Source organism: Pelophylax lessonae (genome assembly GCF_965119305.1).
Source record: "Pelophylax lessonae genome assembly, chromosome: 4".
In the NCBI taxonomy this organism is placed as follows: Eukaryota; Metazoa; Chordata; class Amphibia; order Anura; family Ranidae; genus Pelophylax; species Pelophylax lessonae.
The window spans coordinates 509,761,532-509,781,925 of record NC_138771.1 but is presented as its reverse complement, the minus strand read 5'-3'; the positions used below and the strand labels follow the sequence as shown (position 1 = coordinate 509,781,925).

The 20,394-nt window shown below is 44.4% G+C and overlaps 1 protein-coding gene across 1 annotated transcript in view; it reads left to right on the top strand.

Annotated features, from left to right (window-relative positions):
* Window positions 1-20,394, top strand: part of SYN3 (synapsin III) — a 594,890-nt gene that overhangs the window by 177,235 nt on the left and 397,261 nt on the right. The gene's annotated exons all lie outside the window — the stretch shown is intronic.

Sequence of the window (20,394 nt, the reverse complement as noted above, 5' to 3'; positions counted from 1 at the left end):
CTGTGTGCCATTTACTATTAATAAATATATAGTGCCAGCCAGGCCAGCAGCCTGCTTAGCAGTGTACACAATATAAGACAGCGCAGGCCAGGCCAATTACATTGTACACAGGTAAAGTGCTATGCCAAGTTAGCATAGCACTTTACCTGATGTACAATGTAATTGGCCTGGCCTGCAGTGTCTTATATTGTGTACACTGCTAAGCAGGCTGCTGGCCTGGCACTATATATTTATTAATAGTAAATGGCACACAGCGGCCTGGTAGAAGATGGTATAAAACTCAGTAAAATTATTAAAACAGAAAGTTAATATTCTGAAGAGGAGTAATTGTCCTATGAAAATCAATGCCATTTAAAAAGTAAAATAATTTAGAGCCTGCACACTGAATTCTCATAAATTAGTAAAGGTCTGCACATGAAGTAACTCCAACACAGATATATACTGTACACAGGCTGTTAATATTTATAGGCCACAGATACCCTGTGTATGTAGGCCTTAGACATGACCAGCGTGCCATGCCCCCATCAATGCATTGCCCCCATCATTGACTTCTGCCACTGTCAGTCTAAGCATGTGAGAGAGAAAGGAGAGGACGCACTGACAGTGCTGCGAGAAGCCGGAAACCGGAAGCAGGAACTTGTGTGTGTGTGTGCGGGCAGGCAGCGTGTGCTGTGTGCAGAGAGAGGAGGAGGAGAAGGTGCTGCGGGGGGAGCCGGTGCGGGAGATCTCGGGGGAACAGAGGTGTCCGATGACTGAAGGGGAGGATCATCTGAGCAGCGGCAGCAGCGGCAGAGGAGGACCAAGAGGGACTGAAGGACTGAGTTCCCCCGCCCACCCCTCAGAAGAGCGGCAGCGTCCGGGCTAGAACCCCCCCTCCCCCCCTGAAAGGAAGCGGCGGCGAGCGGTGCGGGAACCCCCTCCCCACAGAGAGGAGCAGAGGAGACTAGCTGACTGGGAAGTGACCGAGGGAGGGGGGTGCTGACAGGAGACTGACCGACAGAGAGAGGAATCACCGCCAGGAACTGCTAGTGACAGGCTTAAAGGGACACACACTAGGTAAGTAAGACTGGTGACTGAGATTGAACAGTGACTGAGGGTGTAGTGTAGTACCTGAGTATCTGTGAGTACCTATTGCTACCTGAGTGTCTGGGAGTACCTATTGCTACCTGAGTGTCTGGGAGTACCTATTGCTACCTGAGTGTCCTGTGAGTGTTGTGCGTCTGGCAAGGCTGTGCGACTGAGTGTTGTGCGTCTGACCGGGCTGTGTGACTGAGTGTTGTGCGTCTGACCGGGCTGTGCGACTGAGTGTTGTGCGTCTGTCCGGGCTGTGCGACTGAGTGTTGTGCGTCTGACCGGGCTGTGCGACTGTGAGTGTTGTGCGTCTGACTGGCCTGTGCGACTGTGAGTGTTCTGCGTCTGACCGGGCTGTGCGACTGTGAGTGTTGTGCGACTGACCGGCTGTGAGATTGTGAGTGTTGTGCAACTGAGTGTCAAGCGAGTGTAGCGGAGTACCAGAGGGTGAGAAGGTAGAGTTAGGAAGCCAGGAAATAGCCACATAGGATAGACTTAAATCGCTGAATCCCCATTAGATTAGATTAGTAGGTACAATGCCCGGCGGGTGTGGAGATGCGACTCGGTGTACATCTTGTGATATGTATGCGTTCCTTGGTCATACGATCGAGGGCGAGTACAAATGCGCAAAATGAAAGCACGTTGCTTCCCTGGAAGCTCAGGTCCTGAATCTAGGGAAGCAGCTGGCAACACTGAGACGAATGTCCATACCGGAGGAGAGCCAGGATCGTACAAGTCAGGTGCAGGCAGGGGTCTGCACAGAGGTGGGCGGAGTATTGGAGGTGCAGGCTTCAGAGCAGAGTAGAGGGGTGACAGTTAGGAGGGGTAGAAGGGGACAAGGCAAGGAGGCTGATCCTGGGCTGGAGCACCCCAATAGATACGCCCCGTTGTGTGATGTTGGGGAAACCAGTCAGGGACCAGCATTGCTGGAGCAGAGTGACGCCCCTAGCTGCCAGGGGAAGAACTCTTCCAGTGAGGCCGGGAGAAAGGGAAAGGAAAGACAGGTGCTGGTGGTAGGGGACTCAATTATTAGAAGGACAGACAGTGTAATCTGTGACAAAGACCATGTGCGCCGAACAGTCTGTTGTTTGCCGGGCGCTCGGGTTCAGCACATCGCGGATCGGGTGAACACATTATTGGGTGGGGCTGGGGAAGACCCAGCTGTCATGGTACACGTGGGTACCAATGACATAGGCAGAGGAAGATGGAGAGTCCTAAACGATTTCAGGGACTTAGGCGCTAAGTTGAGGACTAGGACCTCCAAGGTAGTATTTTCCGAAATACTACCTGTACAGTGCCTTGCGAAAGTATTCGGCCCCCTTGAACTTTGCAACCTTTTGCCACATTTCAGGCTTCAAACATAAAGATATAAAACTGTATTTTTTTGTGAAGAATCAACAACAAGTGGGACACAATCTTGAAGTGGAATGAAATTTATTGGATATTTCAAACTTTTTTAACAAATAAAAAACTGGAAAATTGGGCGTGCAAAATTATTCAGCCCTTTTAGGTTAATACTTTGTAGCGCCCCCTTTTGCTGCAATTACAGCTGTAAGTCACTTGGGGTATGTCTCTATCAGTTTTGCACATCGAGAGACTGAAATTTTTGCCCATTCCTCCTTGCAAAACAGCTCGAGCTCAGTGAGGTTGGATGGAGAGCGTTTGTGAACAGCAGTTTTCAGTTCTTTCCACAGATTCTTGATTGGATTCAGGTCTGGACTTTGACTTGGCCATTCGAACACCTGGATATGTTTATTTGTGAACCATTCCATTGTAGATTTTGCTTTATGTTTTGGATCATTGTCTTGTTGGAAGACAAATCTCCGTCCCAGTCTCAGGTCTTTTGCAGACTCCATCAGGTTTTCTTCCAGAATGGTCCTGTATTTGGCTCCATCCATCTTCAAATCAATTTTAACCATCTTCCCTGTCCCTGCTGAAGAAAAGCAGGCCGAAACCATGATGCTACCACCACCATGTTTGACAGTGGGGATGGTGTGTTCAGGGTGATAGCTCTGTTGGTTTTACGCCAAACATAACGTTTTGCATTGTTGCCAAAAAGTTTGATTTTGGTTTCATCTGACCAGAGCACCTTCTTCCACATGTTTGGTGTGTCTCCCAGGTGGCTTGTGGCAAACTTTAAACAACACTTTTTATGGATATCTTTAAGAAATGGCTTTCTTCTTGCCACTCTTCCATAAAGGCCAGATTTGTGCAGTATACGACTGATTGTTGTCCTATGGACAGAGTCTCCCACCTCAGCTGTAGATCTCTGCAGTTCATCCAGAGTGATCATGGGCCTCTTGGCTGCATCTCTGATCAGTCTTCTCCTTGCATGAGCTGAAAGTTTAGAGGGACGGCCAGGTCTTCGTAGATTTGCAGTGGTCTGATACTCCTTCCATTTCAATATTATCGCTTGCACAGTGCTCCTTGGGATGTTTAAAGCTTGGGAAATCTTTTTGTATCCAAATCCGGATTTAAACTTCTCCACAACAGTATCTCAGACCTGCCTGGTGTGTTCCTTGTTCTTCATGATGCTATCTGCGCTTTAAACGGACCTCTGAGACTATCACAGTGTAGGTGCATTTACATGGAGACTTGATTACACACAGGTGGATTCTATTTATCATCATTAGTCATTTAGGTCAACATTCAGAGATCCTCACTGAACTTCTGGAGAGAGTTTGCTGCACTGAAAGTAAAGGGGCTGAATAATTTTGCACGCCCAATTTTTCAGTTTTTTATTTGTTAACAAAGTTTGAAATATCCAATAAATTTCGTTCCACTTTATGATTGTGTCCCACTTGTTGTTGATTCTTCACAAAAAATTACAGTTTTATATCTTTATGTTTGAAGCCTGAAATGTGGCAAAAGGTCGCAAAGTTAAAGGGGGCCGAATATTTTCGCAAGGCACTGTACCTCGAGCCACACAAGAGAGGCAGCGGGAGATTAGGGAAGTTAACAAGTGGCTGAGGAGCTGGTGTAGTAAGGAGGGTTTTGGGTTCCTGGAGAACTGGGCCGACTTCTCAGTCGGCCACCGGCTCTTTGGTAGGGACGGATTGCACCTAAATGGGGAGGGTGCAGCCGTACTGGGTGAGAAGATGGCCACAAAGTTACAGGGGCTTTTAAACTAGGTGATGGGGGGGAGGGTACAGATGTAGAATTAGCCAGTGGAAAGCAAGTTTCAGAGGGCAGAAATGGGGACATTAGCGGTAGGGTGTTCGGAGCTCCTAAACCCAGGGTGGGTTTGGGGAAAAATCAAGAGAGCAGCCTCATAACAACAAATGAGGATATATGTAACCGATCAAAATTAAGAGGTTTGTATACCAATGCCAGAAGCCTGGCCAACAAGATGGGAGAGCTGGAGCTGCTGATGTTTGAGGAGGACTTAGATTTTGTGGGGATAACTGAGACTTGGTTTGAGAGCTCCCACGACTGGATGGCGACCATTCAGGGGTATTCCCTTTATCGCAGGGATAGAGAAGGTAAAAAAGGGGGAGGGGTATGTCTGTATATTAAGAACAGTATACAGGTAAATATGAGGGATGATATTAATAATGGAGCTATGGATGAGGCAGAATCCCTATGGGTAGAGCTTCAAAGGGAAGGCACGGTGGGGAAGGTAATATTGGGCGCATGCTATAGGCCCCCCAACCAGAGGGAGGAGGGTGAGGCGGACCTCATGTTACAGATAGGATTGGCAGCAAGGATGGGAAATGTCATTATAATGTGGGACTTTAATTATCCAGATATGGACTGGGCAGATGGAACCGCGCACTCAGCCAAGGCTAGGCAGTTCCTAAATGTTTTGCAGGACAATTTCATGGGTCAGATGGTGAATGCACCGACAAGAAACAATGCGGTACTTGACCTACTGATTACCAACAATACAGACCTGCTCACGGATATAGAAATACGGAACAACTTAGGAAACAGTGACCATAGGTCAATTGGTTTCAGTATTCATTACAGTAATAGGAAACACAAGGGTAATATAAGGACACTGAATTTCAAAAGAGCCAATTTCCCTAAACTGCGCTCGCTGCTAGAAAATATCAAATGGGATAGAACCCTGGGAACAAAGAACACGGAGGAAAAATGGGAGTGCTTCAAGAGCATACTTAACAAGGGGATTGGCCAGTGCATTCCAAAGGGAAATAAATTTAAAAGAGCAAAACTAAACCCTGGGTGGCTAAACTCCAACATAAAAATGTATATTAGTGCTAAAGAAAAGGCCTTCAAAAAATACAAGGCTGAGGGGTCATTGGCAGCATTTAAGCATTACAAAGAGTGTAATAAGAAATGTAAAGATGAAATCAGGGCGGCTAAAATAAAACACGAGAGACATATATAGCGGAGGAGAGTAAAAAGAACCCCAAGAAGTTCTTTAAGTATATAAACAGTAAGAAAGCGAGGCCAGAACACATTGGCCCCATAAAAGATGACAAAGGAAATATGGCCACTGAGGACAGAGAAAAGGCGGAAGTGTTAAATAATTTCTTCTCTTCAGTCTTCACAAAAGAATCGAGGGGCTACACGAACCTTGCTTGTAAGGCCGAACTAAATAATACACCTCAGGAAGTGCCGCCATGGCTAACTGAACATAGACTTAGAGCTAAACTAGAGAAACTTAACATAAATAAATCCCCGGGACCGGATGGCTTGCACCCGAGGGTTCTTAATGAGCTCAGCCAGGTGATTGCCAGACCATTATTCTTGATCTTTAAGGATAGTTTACAGACGGGTATGGTGCCAGCTGATTGGAAAAAAGCCAATGTGGTACCAATATTTAAAAAGGGGCCGAGATGTATCCCGGGTAACTATAGGCCGGTCAGCCTAACATCAGTAGTCTGCAAAATTTTGGAGGGGATGTTAAGGGACCACATACAAGACGTTAGTAATGAAAACGGTATTATAAGTAGTAATCAGCATGGATTCATGAAAAATTGTTCGTGCCAAATCAATCTATTAACCTTCTACGATGAAGTGAGCTGCCACCTAGATAAGGGAAAGCCTGTGGATGTGGTGTATCTGGACTTTGCAAAGGCCTTTGACACCGTTCCCCACAAACGCTTACTGTACAAACTAAGGAAGGTAGGTATGGACCATAAGGTGAGTACCTGGATAGAGAACTGCCTCCAGGGGAGAGTCCAGAGGGTGGTGATTAATGGGGAGTACTCGGATTGGGCGGGTGTGGAAAGTGGGGTCCTCCAGGGTTCTGTCCTGGGACCAATCCTGTTTAATTTATTCATAAATGATCTAGAGGAGGGGATATCTAGTACAATCTCAGTATTTGCAGATGATACTAAATTAGGCATGCCAATATCTTCTATGCAGGATGTGGAAACCTTGCAAGCGGACCTGAACAAAATAACGGGGTGGGCAACTACATGGCAGATGAGGTTTAATGTTGAAAAATGTAAAGTAATGCACCTGGGGGCCAGAAACCAGAAAGCAAGCTACTCACTAGGGGGGAAACCTCTGGGTGAGTCTAGGATGGAAAAGGACTTGGGGGTACTGGTAGACAACAAGCTTGGCAGTGGCATGCAATGCCAAGCCGCTGCAAGCAAAGCCAACAGAATACTGGGATGTATAAAAAAGGGGATTCACTCCAGAAATAAAGAGATTATTCTCCCACTCTACAAGACTCTGGTCCGGCCACATCTGGAGTATGCTGTCCAGTTCTGGGCACCGGTCCTCAGGAAGGATGTGCTGGAACTGGAGAAAGTCCAGAGAAGGGCAACAAAAATGATTAGGGGAATGGAGGACATCAGCTATGAGGAAAGGCTAGAAGCACTGAACCTATTCTCTCTGGAGAAGAGACTATTGAGGGGGGATATGATATCAATGTACAAATACTGTACTGGCGACCCTAGCATAAGGAACAAACTATTCAGAGAAAGGAGATACAATAAGACACGTGGCCACTCACTAAAACTAGAGGAAAGGCGGTTTAACCTTAAAGTGCGTAAGGGGTTCTTCACTGTAAGAGCGGTAAGGATGTGGAATTCTCTTCCACAAGCAGTTGTATCAGCAGGGAGCATTGATAGTTTCAAAAAACTATTAGATGGGCACCTTAGAGACCACAACATACAGGGGTATACAATGTACGGTTAAAAGCAAACACGCACACACATCATAGGTTGAACTGGATGGACTGATGTCTTTTTTCAACCTCACTAACTATGTAACTATGTAATGCAGTGACCAGCTTGCATGCCCCCATCAATACAGAGACCAGCGTGTGTCAGTGCCATCTTAACCACTTAAGCCCCAGCCCTATTTCGGACACTTTTTGTTTACAAGTTAAAACCAGTATTTTTTCCTAGAAAACTACTTAGAACTCCCAAACATTTTATATATTTTTTTAGCAAAGACTCTGGAGAATAAAATGTCGGTCATTGCAAAATTTTTTGTCACGCGGTATTTGCGCAGCGGTCTTTAAAACGCCATTTTTTTGGAAAAAATTAGAAAAATCACATTTCACTGCATTTAAAAAATACTAAACAGTAAAGTTATCCCATTTTTTTTGTATAATGTGAAAGATGATGTCACGCCGAGTAAATAGATACCCAACATGTTACGGTTTAAAATTGCGCCCCCCCCCCCCCCCCCCCGTGGGATGGCGACAAACTACGGTCAATAGAGATCTCAATCTGCGACGCTTTAAATTTATTTAACGGTTACTAGTTTAGAGTTAGAGTGTAGCTCTTTTTTTTAAATTATTGCGCACGCTCTGGCTCGCGGCGATACCTCACATGTGGGGTTTGAACAGCGATTTCATTCGCGGCTCGTCTTGCGTATACGTTTTTTTTTTGTGCGCGAGCTAACGGTGACGGGGGCGGCTACATTTTTTTTTTTCCTATTTATTTTTTATTTTTTTTAAACTTTATTACAGGTTTTTTTGAAAAAAAAATCTGATGACTTTTATTACTGTCACAAGCAATGTCAACATCACTAGTGACACCAATATGTAGTGACAGGTACACTTTATGGAGGGATCGAGGGTCTAAAAGACCCTAGACCCCTCCACTACACTTCCCTGTATGCAAAACGCCGAAAACGGCATTTTTGCATACAGCCGTTTTTCAAATCTGCCGCCTTTTGCAGCACAGTAACCCGGAAGTGACGTCATGGACGCCGCCTCCAGGTTACGTCATCTGAGACCCGATCAATGCCGTTTCCGGCATTCATCGGGACTCCATCCAGCCGGCGGACGTGCCGGCTGGGTGCTCGGGGCTCCCGGTGGCTGCTCGGGGCGCCAGTCGGCTTCAAACCACGGTACCGGGATGATGCCTCTAACTAGAGGCATCATCCCGGTATAAACCCGCAAAGTGTACCGACGTACCGGTACGTTAGTATGCGGTAAGTGGTTAAGAGCCTTATAGGCCCCTGGGCAATGCAGTGCACTGGGGCCCCATGCCTACATAATCACCCACGAGAATACACATTACAGGGAACATTATATACTACAAGAGAGTACAACTACTACCTGGAGTATATACCTTACTATATACATATTACAGGGACAAATATATACTACAAGAGACAACTACCTGGAGTATATACCTTACTATATGAATATAACAGGGAACACTATATACTACAAGAGTCTCTTGTAGTATATAGTGTTCCATGTAATATTAATATAGTAAGGTATATCCTCCAGGTAGTTGTCTCTTGTATATATTTGTCCCTGTAATATGTATATAGTAAGGTATATACTCCAGCCTGAGCCTAGTTGTACTCTCTTGTAGTATATATTGGTCCCTGTAATATGTATATAGTAAGGTATATACTCCAGGTAGTAGTTGTACTCTCCTTGTAGTATATAGTGTTCCCTGTAATATGTATATAGACTTGGACCCCTCCTATTTTCAATCTACACCTCCTCTCTGGGTCAGCTGATAGCCTCCCACGGCTTCCAATACCATCTCTACGCTGATGATACCCAAATCTATTTATCCACCCCTCAGCTCTCTCTCTCAGTCTCCACACGTATCACTAATTTACTATCAGATATATCGGTCTTAATGTCTCATCACTTCCTCAAACTCAACCCATCCAAAACCAAGCTTATAATTTTTCCTCCACCACGTGCCCCTTCCCCTGATTTCTCAGTCAATATCGATGGCATTACTATCAGCCCATCCCCGCATGCCAAGGTCTTAGGTGTTGTCCTGGACTCTGAACTCTCCTTTAAACCCCACATCCAATCGCTGTCCAAATCCTGCCGCCTCAGCCTCCGCAACATCTCCAAAATACGCCCCTTTCTAACCAAAGACACAACAAAAATCCTAGTTCACTCTATGGTCATCTCGCGCCTCGACTACTGTAACTCCCTTCTCGTTGGCTTACCTATACACAGGCTATTCCCCCTTCAATCCATCATGAATGCTGCCGCCAGACTCATCCACCTTACCAATCGCTCAGTGTCCGCTGCTCCCCTCTGTCAAGCCCTCCACTGGCTTCCGCTCACCCAACGAATTCAATTCAAAATACTAACAACATCTTACAAAGCAATCCACAGCTTAGCCCCCAGCTACATCACTAGCCTAGTCTCAAAATACCAACCTAATCGCTCTCTTCGATCCTCTCAAAACCTCCTGCTCTCTAGCCCCCTCGTCACCTCCTCCCATGCTCGCCTCCAGGACTTTTCCAGAGCCTCTCCAATCCTATGGAACTCCTTACCCTTATCTGTCCAATTATCTCCTACTCTATTAGCTTTTAGGCGGTCTCTGAAAACCCTCCTCTTCAGAGAAGCCTATCCTACCAACACCTAATAAATGTACCTCCATTTCCTCCATCAACCCATCCCCTACGGTTATTGCCATTTGTTTCACTTGACCCTCCCTTCTAGATTGTAAGCTCTAACAAGCAGGGCCCTCTAGTTCCTCCTGTTTTGAACTGTATTGTAACTGTATTGTCTTCCCTCACATTGTAAAGCGCTGCGCAAACTGTTGGCGCTATATAAATCCTGTATAATAATAATATACACATTACAGGGAACACTATATACTACAAGAGAGTACAACTACTACCTGGAGTATATACCTTACTATATACATATTACAGGGACCAATATATACTACAATAGACAACTACCTGGAGGATATACCTTACTATATACATATTACAGGGAACACTAAATACTACAAGAGTCTCTTGTAGTATATAGTGTTCCATGTAATATGTAACTTTAGCAAGTTGTCTTCACCACGTCTAGATGCCTCAATGCATAGAGTTGCTGCCATGTGATTGACTGATTAGCAATTTGTGTTACCAAACAATTGAATAGGTGTACCCTAATAAAGTGGCTGGTGAGTGATACCAACTAATAAACATTCATGTGCAAACCTTCCACTACATAAGGTGTACAATCCAATCAAGTGCTCTCAGTAAAGTGTCCATTTTCTGTGTGTAAACATTCAAATCTTCTCACACTCACATTCAAATACTAACATGTATGCCTTGTGTATACAAAACAGCGCTATTGGCCTGATGCAAGATACCATTCTGCCATTTTCCACATTGCCATTATGGCGACACAAGTGCGATGCGCATTTGCAGTGCGTTTCCCAAAATGCGTGGCAAAACATGCATTTTCTGTGTGGTTTTCCGCGTGTTTAGAAACACGCAAATGTAAATGCAGCCTAATTGGTAATGATACCAAAAATGGTTACACCGCATTCACACTGGTACGACTTGGACCGCGACTTGTCAGCCTGACAAGTCGCGGTCCTCACGCTCCCATTGTGTAGTACAGGAGCCGTTCTAATAGGAGCGACACAAGTCGCTCCGACTTAGAAAAAGGGTCCTGTACTATTTCGGGGCGACCTGGAGGCGACTTGCATTGACTTGTTCGAAAATGTGCAGATGTGAATGCATCTGATGATTAATGACACTCCAGTCACAGTTAGCAGACACTTTTTATTGCTGCATCACAAAACGTGCTACAAATGCACTGAAAAAGCATGCAACCGAAAAAGGCTTCTTTGGGGCATCTGTCGCATGTAGGGCAGTGTATTCTGGGCTGCCCTACACGCGACACACGTTTACACGTGAAAAGTAGGAATGTACGTTTCCACTACACTCAGGTGTGAATGGAATGTGCTTGGGAGGAGAGTTTTTAGGCAGCAAGGATGACCTGGGAGGAGAGGTGAGGGTTAAAAAAAAAAACTGATCTCATCAAAGTCTCATAGGAATTGCTTCAGAAAGAATGCTGATGTGACTTCTGTGAGTAAAGTTGCACTGAAGTTTCATCAAAGTCGCAAGCATGTCGCATACATAGCCACAAGAAAATCCTGTCTGACTAGTGAGAACTGAGCCTGCAGATTTGAAAATGGACACTATAATAAGAGCACTTTTGTGGATTGCACACTTCATGTAATGGAAGGTTTGTGCATGAATGTTTATTATTTGGCATGTATATTGCAAAGCACATATTTTTGAATTATATCAAATATATATATATATATATGTATTGAATGTGGCTTTGAAATCGTGCAACTTCATCCCAAAGGCACAATTTCAAAGCCGCATGTCAGTGTGACTTCAGGTGCTACTTTGAAGACATCTGCACAGCTTCATGCACAGATGTCTATGCAAGTCACACTCGAAATCGCCAAAAGTAGTGCAGGAACTTATTTTTCAAATGAATGCAGCACCGCAAAGTTAGCGTCGCACTAGTTTAAACATGGTCATTGCCGACAATAGGGTGTAACTTGTCATGTGATTTGACCCCTAAAGGGTTAATTCACCATTACCAAAAAAAAATGCCTAAGCGGATAAGGGGCGTCTGTAGATAAAAAGAAACTTTGTAGCTTTGACCAAAGTTGAATGATGCCCTTGCTATAGGTGTAGGCTTTTTTTTTAACCTCTAGAAGCCCGTCTGGAATATTCCTAGAACATTGCTAGGAGAGGCCAAGCTGTTACTATTCACCTTCACTATCACAGGAGCGAGCTCTCAAACACTAAAGCCTCGTACACACGCAACGATTATCGGCCGACCGATCGTCCAACTTTTGTCCAGTATTGTTGTGTTGGTTGAAATGTGCTCTAGACTGCACACAAATTTTCTCGGCCAACAAAAACCAACTTCAGAAGTGATGTCATGTGCTGGTTTACTTTCCATGTGTTTTTTCTTCTCTGAGCATGCCCAGCCTTGCTCATCTGATTTTTGTCTGCCGAAATCTGTACTGACTGACGGAAAATCGGCCGTTTGTGTTGACGGCCAACAAAAATTTTATAGCCTGCACACCAGATTTTGTTCGGCCGAAAAGTTCGAGTCGGTTGTCGGAAGCATCATACTAACAAGCCGACAATCGGACGTTGGCCAAAAATTCACGGCCAACAATCGTTGCGTGTGTACGAGGCATAAGTTCAGAGCTACTGCATCATGGGAAAAAAAGCACATGTGAGGGGGATTTGAATCAGAGAAGGAGCTTGCTCCTGTGATAGTGGAGGTGAACAGTAAGTGCCGGTTCACACTGTTCCGACTTGTCAGGCAACTTGGCCGCCTGACAAGTAACGGACTGTGCTGTGCAATTGGAACCGTTCTAATAGGAGCGACTCCGATTTAGAAAAAGCTTCCTGCACTACTTCGGGGCGACATCGAAGCGACTTGCATTGACTTCAATTATGTGAAGTCGTTGCAAGCCGCGCCGAAGTCGCGGTGCACGGGCGAAGGCATAACTCGCCCGAAGTCGTGTCGCCCTAGTGTGAACCGACACTAAAGCCCCGTACACACAATCAGATTATCGAACGATCTGTCGTCCGTTTTTTGTGGCATGCTAGTCTGATATGGAAAGTGAAGAAGTTATTTTCATACGAATTTTCCCGTACGACAGAATTCTACTTCAGAAGTGATGTCATGCGTTGGATTGCTTTGTATGTGTTCTTTCGTCTCTGAGCATGCCTAGTCTTGCTCTTAAGATTTTTTTCCGTCAAAATCTTTACTAATGAGACAAAAATCGGACGTTGTTTTGATGGACGACAAAAATTATATAGCCTGCACATCAGGATTTTGTCAGCCGAAAAGTCGACTGTCGAAAGCACCATACTAACAATCCGAAAATCGATAGATCGGTCGTTGGACGAATTTTCCCTACAGATTTTCCTATCGTGTGTACGGGCCTTTACAGATAGGCGTCTCTTAGCAATGTCTTTGGCAACATCTCAGGAGTGTTCCAGTCAGGCTTCATGAGGTATGTAAATTGCCTACACCTATAACAAGGGCATTATTCAGATTTATTCAAAGCTGTCTAAAAATAGAGGCAGTTTTATACTGAGGATACTCTTCCTAGAAGTGGGCACCCAGCCAAGACTCCCAAAGCACAATGCAGAATCCTCAATGAGGTCATGAAGAACAGCTAAATGCTTGAAGACATCATTGGAACTGGCAAAGTTTCCTGTTCATGAGTCTACCATACATAAATCTTTGAACAGGCAGTGTACAGGTGCATCTCATAAAATTTGAATATCATCAAAAAGTTAATTTATTTCAGTAACTCAATTCAAAAGTGAAACTCATACAATTTATATAGATGCGTTACACACAGAGTGATATATTTCAAGCATTTCTTTCTTTTAATTTTGATGATTATAGCTTACAGCTAGTGGAAACCCAAAATGTAGTATCTTATAAAATTAGAATATTACGTAAGACAAATAAAAAAATCATCACTGACTGTGGGAACTTCATACTGGACTTGGATTCTGTGCCTCTACACTCTTCCTCCAGACTCTGGGACCTTGATTTACAAATAAAATGCAAAACTTTCCAGAGTCAGTGATGATTTGGGGAGCCATATTATCTGCTGGTGTTAGTCCACTGTGTTTTATCAAGTCCAAAGTCACTGCAGCCCTCTAGCAGGAAATTCTAGAGCACTTCATGCTTCCTTCAGCAGACCAGCTTTATGGAGATGCTGATTTCATTTTCCAGCAGGACTTGGCACCTGCCCACACTGCCAAAAGTACCAATACCTGGTTTAACCGCTTCCATACAGAGCAGTTAGACACCCTTCCTGCCCAGACCAATTTTCAGCTTTCAGCACTCTCACACTTTGAATGACAATTGCTCAGTCATGCTACACTATAACCAAACAAAATTTTTATCATTTTTTTCACACAAATAGAGCTTTCTTTTGGTGGTATTTGATCACAACTGGGGTTTTTTTTTTTTTCGTGATATATGCAAAAAAAGAGCAAAAATTTTGAAAAAAAAACACTTTTTTTTAGTTTCAATTATGAAATTTTGCAAAAAATAAATTTTTCTTCATACATTTGGGCCAAAATGTATACTGCTACATGTCTCTGGTAAAATTAACCCAAATTAGTGTATAATATTTAGTCTGTGTGAAAGTTATTGAGTCTAGAAGCTATGGTACCAATTACTGAAAATTGATCACACCAGATGTACTGACTGCCTATCTCCTTTCTTGAGGCCCTGAAATGTCAGGACAGTACAAATACCGACCAAATGACCCCTTTTTGTAAAGTAGACAGTCCAAGGTATTTAGTAAGAGGCATGGTGAGTTTTTTGAAGTTGTAATTTTTTCCCACAATTCTTGGGAAAATGAAGAAAAAAATTTTTTTTTTTTTTTTTTCCCACAAAGTTGTCAATTTATAAGCTATTTCTAACACATAGCATGTACACAACAAAAATTACACCCAAAAATACATTCTGCTACTCCTTCCGAGTATGGCGATACCACATGTGTGAGACTTTTACACAGCCTGGCCACAAAAAGAGACTCCACGTCCAAGAAGCACATTCAGGCGTTCTAGGAGCATAAATACACATAAAACTTTCTTACTACCTATCACACTTTTCAAGGCCCTAGAGCACCAATACAATGGAAAAGTCCACAAAATGACCCCATTTTGGAAAGCAAACACTCCAACGTATATTCTATGAGGCATTATGGGTCGTTTGAACATATCATTTTTTTCCACAGGTTTTTGGAAAATGTGGGAAAAAAATGAAAACTTTTTTTTTTTACACAAAGTTGTCAATTTATAGGATATTCCTAACACATAGCATGTACACAGCAAAAATGACACCCCAAAATACATTCTGCCACTCCTCCTGAGTATGGCAATACCACATGTGTGAGACTTTTTCACAGCCTAGCCATATAGAGGGGCCGAACATCCAAGGAGCATCATCATGCATCCTAGCCACTTGCCTAGGCCTATTTTTGACATTTGGTGTTTACAAGATAAAATCAGTTGTTTTGCTAGAAAACTGCTTAGAACCCCCAAACATTATATATTTTTTTTAGCAGAGACCCTAGAGAATAAAATGGAGATTATTGCACTATTTTTTATCACACCGTATTTGCGTAGCGGTCTTCCAAACGCAGTTTTTTTGGAAAAAATTCACTTTTTTTAATTAAAAAATAAGAAACCAGGAAAGTTAGCCCAATTTTTTTCCATAATGTGAAAGATAATGTTACGCCGGGTAAATAGATACCCAACATGTCATGTTTCAAAATTGCGCACGCTCACGGAATGGTGACAAACTTTGGTACTTAAAAATCCCCATAGGCGACAATTTAAAAATTTCTACAGGTTGCCATCTTTGAGTTACAGAGGAGGTCTAGGGCTCAAATTATTCCCCTTGCTCTAACGATCGCGGCGATACCTCACATGTGTGGTTTGAACACCGTTTACATATGTGGGCGGGGTTTCTGTATGCATTCGCTTCTGCGCGCGAGCTAACGGGGACAGGGCGCTTTCATTTTTTTTTTTTTACTATTTATTTTATTTATTATTTTTTATTTTTGCACCGTTTAAAAAAAAAAAAAAAATTGATCATTTTTATTTCTATTAAAAGAAATGTAAATATTCCTCGTAATAGAAATAGGCACGACAGGACCTCTTTTTTGTGAGATCTGGGGTCAAAAAGTCCTCAGATCTCACAAGTACACTAAAAGATAGAAAAAAAAAAAAAAAATAATAATTATAATATAAAATGAAAAAAAAAAAAAAAAGGACCTTTAAACCGGTTGCTAGGCAACAACATTTTCCGTAGCTCCGGTCCTCCAAGACCATAGAGTCAAGTGAGGGCAAGCTTGCCCTCACTCGACATCCTGTCTGTGAGGATTCGGGACCGGATCGTTTTCCCCGCTGCCGGCGGGTCCGGTAAGCGGGGAAAAGGACCGGAACGCGTCGGGAGGGGGGGGGGGCGCCTCTTCCGCCATCCCGGAAGGGTGATCCCACGGCGAATCCGCCGCTGGGACCACCCTTATCGGAAAGCCAACCGTCCACCGTTTAAAAAAATACCAGGGTTATGGCAGCTATCTGCTACCATAACACCGGTATTTAGGTTTAAACGGAGGACGTATATAAACCTTTTTGGACTTGGACATGGTGGCTGTATGAAGGGTGACAGGTACTCGGGTACTTTGTTGGGCAGGTGACAGGTACTCTGGTACTGATGAGCAGGTGGCAGGTACTCGGGTACTCCGATAGGCAGGTGACAGGTACTCGGGTACTCTGATGGGCAGGTGACAGGCAGGTGATAGGTACTGATGAGTACTGATACTGATAGGTGATACTGTACTGATGGGTACTGATGATCAGTACTGATACGTGATAGGTACTGATGAGTACTGATGAGTAGTGATGGGTACTGATGAGCAGGCGGCAAGTACTTGGGTACTTCAGGCGTCAGGTACTCTGATGAGCAGGTGGAAGGTACTCGGGTACTCTGATGGGTAGGTGACAGGTACTCAGGTACTCTGATGACGGGTACTCCGTTGACAGGTACTCAAAGTACCCGAGTACCTGTCATCAGAGTACCCGAGTACCTGTCATCAGAGTACCCGAGTACCTGTCATCAGAGTACCCGAGTACCTGTCATCAGAGTACCCGAGTACCTGTCAGAGTACCCGAGTACCCGTCATCAGAGTACCCGAGTACCCGTCATCAGAGTACTCGAGTACCTGTCATCAGAGTACCCGAGTACCTGTCATCAGAGTACCCGAGTACCTGTCATCAGAGTACCCGAGTACCCGTCATCAGAGTACCCGAGTACCCGTCATCAGAGTACCCGAGTACCTGTCAGAGTACCCGAGTACCCGTCATCAGAGTACCCGAGTACCCGTCATCAGAGTACCCGAGTACCCGTCATCAGAGTACCCGAGTACCCGTCAGAGTACCCGAGTACCTGTCATCAGAGTATCCGTCATCAGAGTACCCGAGTACCTGTCATCAGAGTACCCGAATACCTGTCACCAGCCCATCAGAGTACCCGAGTACCTGTCATCTGAGTACCTGATGACAGGTACTCGGGTACTTTGATGGGCTAGTGACAGGTGCTCTTTATTGGGGGGGGGCAATCAGTGTGTTTGGGGTGCACTGTAATTGGTAACTAGCTGTTACCACAATCTCCTCCTCACACAGGATCAGTGTGTGAGGAGGAGAACACGGTGACAGCTAGTTACCGTGTTCTCTGTTGACATTTGTGACCGGCTGTGATTGGACACAGCCGGTCACGTGGTAAAGAGCCAATTTCATTGGCTCTTTACCTAGATCGGGGATCGACTCTGTCCAAGGGACGAGCCTCGTCCCCGATCGCTGCTCTGCGCGCCCCCGGGGGCGCGCATTGCAGAGAGAACGAGCGGCTCGTGCTGGAGCCGCTCATGTGATCGGCTGTGATTGACACAGCCGATCACGTGGTAAACAGCCAATTTCTATTGGCTGTTTACCTTGATCAGTGATGGGCTATGTCCGAGGGACGAGCCTCATCCCTGATCGCGCCGCTGCGCGCCGCCGGGGGCGCGCAGTAGCAGCTAGAACGGGCCGACGTCATATGACGGCGGCCCGGATCTAGACAACCACTTTGCCGACGTCATTTTACATGACTCGGTAAGGAAGTGGTTAATGATCAAACTCGCCTGACCTAAACCCCACAGAGAATCTGTGGGGTATTGTCAAGAGGAAGATGAGAGACAACCGACCCAACAATGCAGGTGAGCTGAAAGCCACTATCAAAGAAACCTGGGCTTCCATAACACCTCAGCAGTGCCACAGGCTGATCGCCTCCATGCCACGTCACATTGATGCAGTAATTCATGCAAAATGCGACCAAGTATTGAGTGCATACTGTTCTGTACATGGACATACTTTTCAGTAAGCCAACATTTCGGTATTAAAAAAAACTTTTTTTATTTAATGGTCTTATGTAATATTCTAATTTTCTGAGATACTGTACAGAATTTGTTTTTTTTTTCACTAGCTGTAAGTCATAATCATTAAAAAGACACGCTTGAAATATATCACTCTGTGTGTAACACATCTATATAAAATATAGGAGTTTCCCTTTTTGAATTGAATTACTGAAATAAATGTAATTTTTTATGATATTATAATTTTATGAGATGCACCTGTATCCTGTATACATCCTGTATACATGACAGAACACCATGGAGGAAGCCACTGCTCTTCAAAAAACAAATTGCTGGGCACCTGAAGTCTTCTGAAAAGCAACTTGGCAAACCGCAGTGATGCTTTGAACGTTTTTTTTGGACTGATGAAGCAAAAGTTGAATTGCTCAAGAAGAATACTCAGCACTATGTATGGCGCAAAAAGGGCACAGCATCAAAACATCATCCCAACAGTGAAGTACTATTTGGCGGAGAGAGCATTCTGATTTGGGCTTGCTACTCTGCCTCAGGGCCAGTGTTGGGGGTAACTAGTTACAAAGTAACTGATTACAGTAACTACATTACTTTTTTTGGTAACTAAGTAATGTAACTAGTTACAATACTAATATTGGTAACTACACTACTTTACTAGGTTTTAGGAAGTAACTACACTACTTTACTAGGCTATAGGAGGTAACTACACTACTTTACTAGGCTATAGGAACGCGCTTTCCTGCGTTACCCAAGCCGTGCGATACAATCGTTATTTCGAAGAGTAGAGAGGAATGAAGTTTATGACTTTTTGTTGCACTTCATGTTTTATTCTGTTTTTTCAGGTTTTGTTCTCATGTTTCCCAAAGCCTGTGTTTATACAATAAAGTCTATGCAGAAAGAGTGTCATGTATCTTCTTCTACACGGTCAATTAAGAAAGAGGAAAGTAAAGTAATACGTAGTGAAGTTTCTTTTCAAATGCAGTAACTAGTAAAGTAATCTCGTTACAATTTACAGAAGTAACTAGTAACTAGTTACATTTTTTGAGTAACTACCCCAACACTGCTCAGGGCTTGGACCAGTTGCCAGCATAGAGGGGAAAATAAATTCTCAAGTTTACCAGAATATCATACAGGATAATGTCAGGGTGGCTGTCCATCAGCTAAAGCCAAGTAGAAGCTGGGTGATGGAGCAGGACAATGACCCTAATCATAAAAATACATTTTCCACAGACTGGCTTCAGAAAAAGAAAATGTGCCTTTTGTAATGGTCCAGTCAGAGCCCAGACCTTACCCCCCATAGCATACCTCCTAACTGTCCCGGATTTGCTGGGACTGTCCTGTGAATCTGGGCTAAATCCCGCAGTAGAGCCTAGTGACAGAACAAGTTCCGACACTTGACTCCACTAGTCCATCTGGCAGGTGTGTGCCACTCTGTGCTGCAGCTGTCAGGCTGAGACTCGCTTAGTGCGCCGCCAGCACAGTTCTCCTACCTCCCACTCACACACACATCAGCTTGCCCGCCTGCTCTACAACCCATTCAAATGGGAGAGGAGGGAAGCTAGGTCAGCTCCACCTCCTCCCCATGTCCCCCTGTGCCCGCCCACAATCCCCCATGTGCAGCCAGTGTTGTCCTTGTGAAGGGGTTATGTGGGTAGGGTTATTTAGAGCAGTGTACATGATGTCACTGCCTGAGATTCCGGAGACCAGGCAGCCTCCGGTGAGTGAACTCTTCACTCTCCCTCTTCCTTCCATGTGCCATAGTGATCCTTCCTTCCTGCCTTCCATGGCCATCATGATCCCTCTGTCCTGCCTTCCATGTACCATAGTGATCCTTTCTTCCTGCCTTCCATGTGCCATAGTGATCCTTCCTTCCTGCCATCCATGTGCCATAGTGATCCTTCCTTGCTGCATTCCATGTGCCATAGTAATCCCTCCTTCCTCCCTTCCATTTTCCATTGTGTTCCTTCCTTCCTCCCTTCCATGTGCCGTAGTGATCCTTCCTTACTACCTTTCATGTGTCATAGTAATCCTTCCTTCCATGTACCATAGTGATCCTTTCTGTGCTTCACATACCATAGTGTTTCTTTCTGTCTTCCATGTGCCATAGTGGTCCTTCCTGCCTTCCATATTCCATAGTGATCCTTCCAACCTTCTTTGTTCTATAGTGATCCTTACTGTC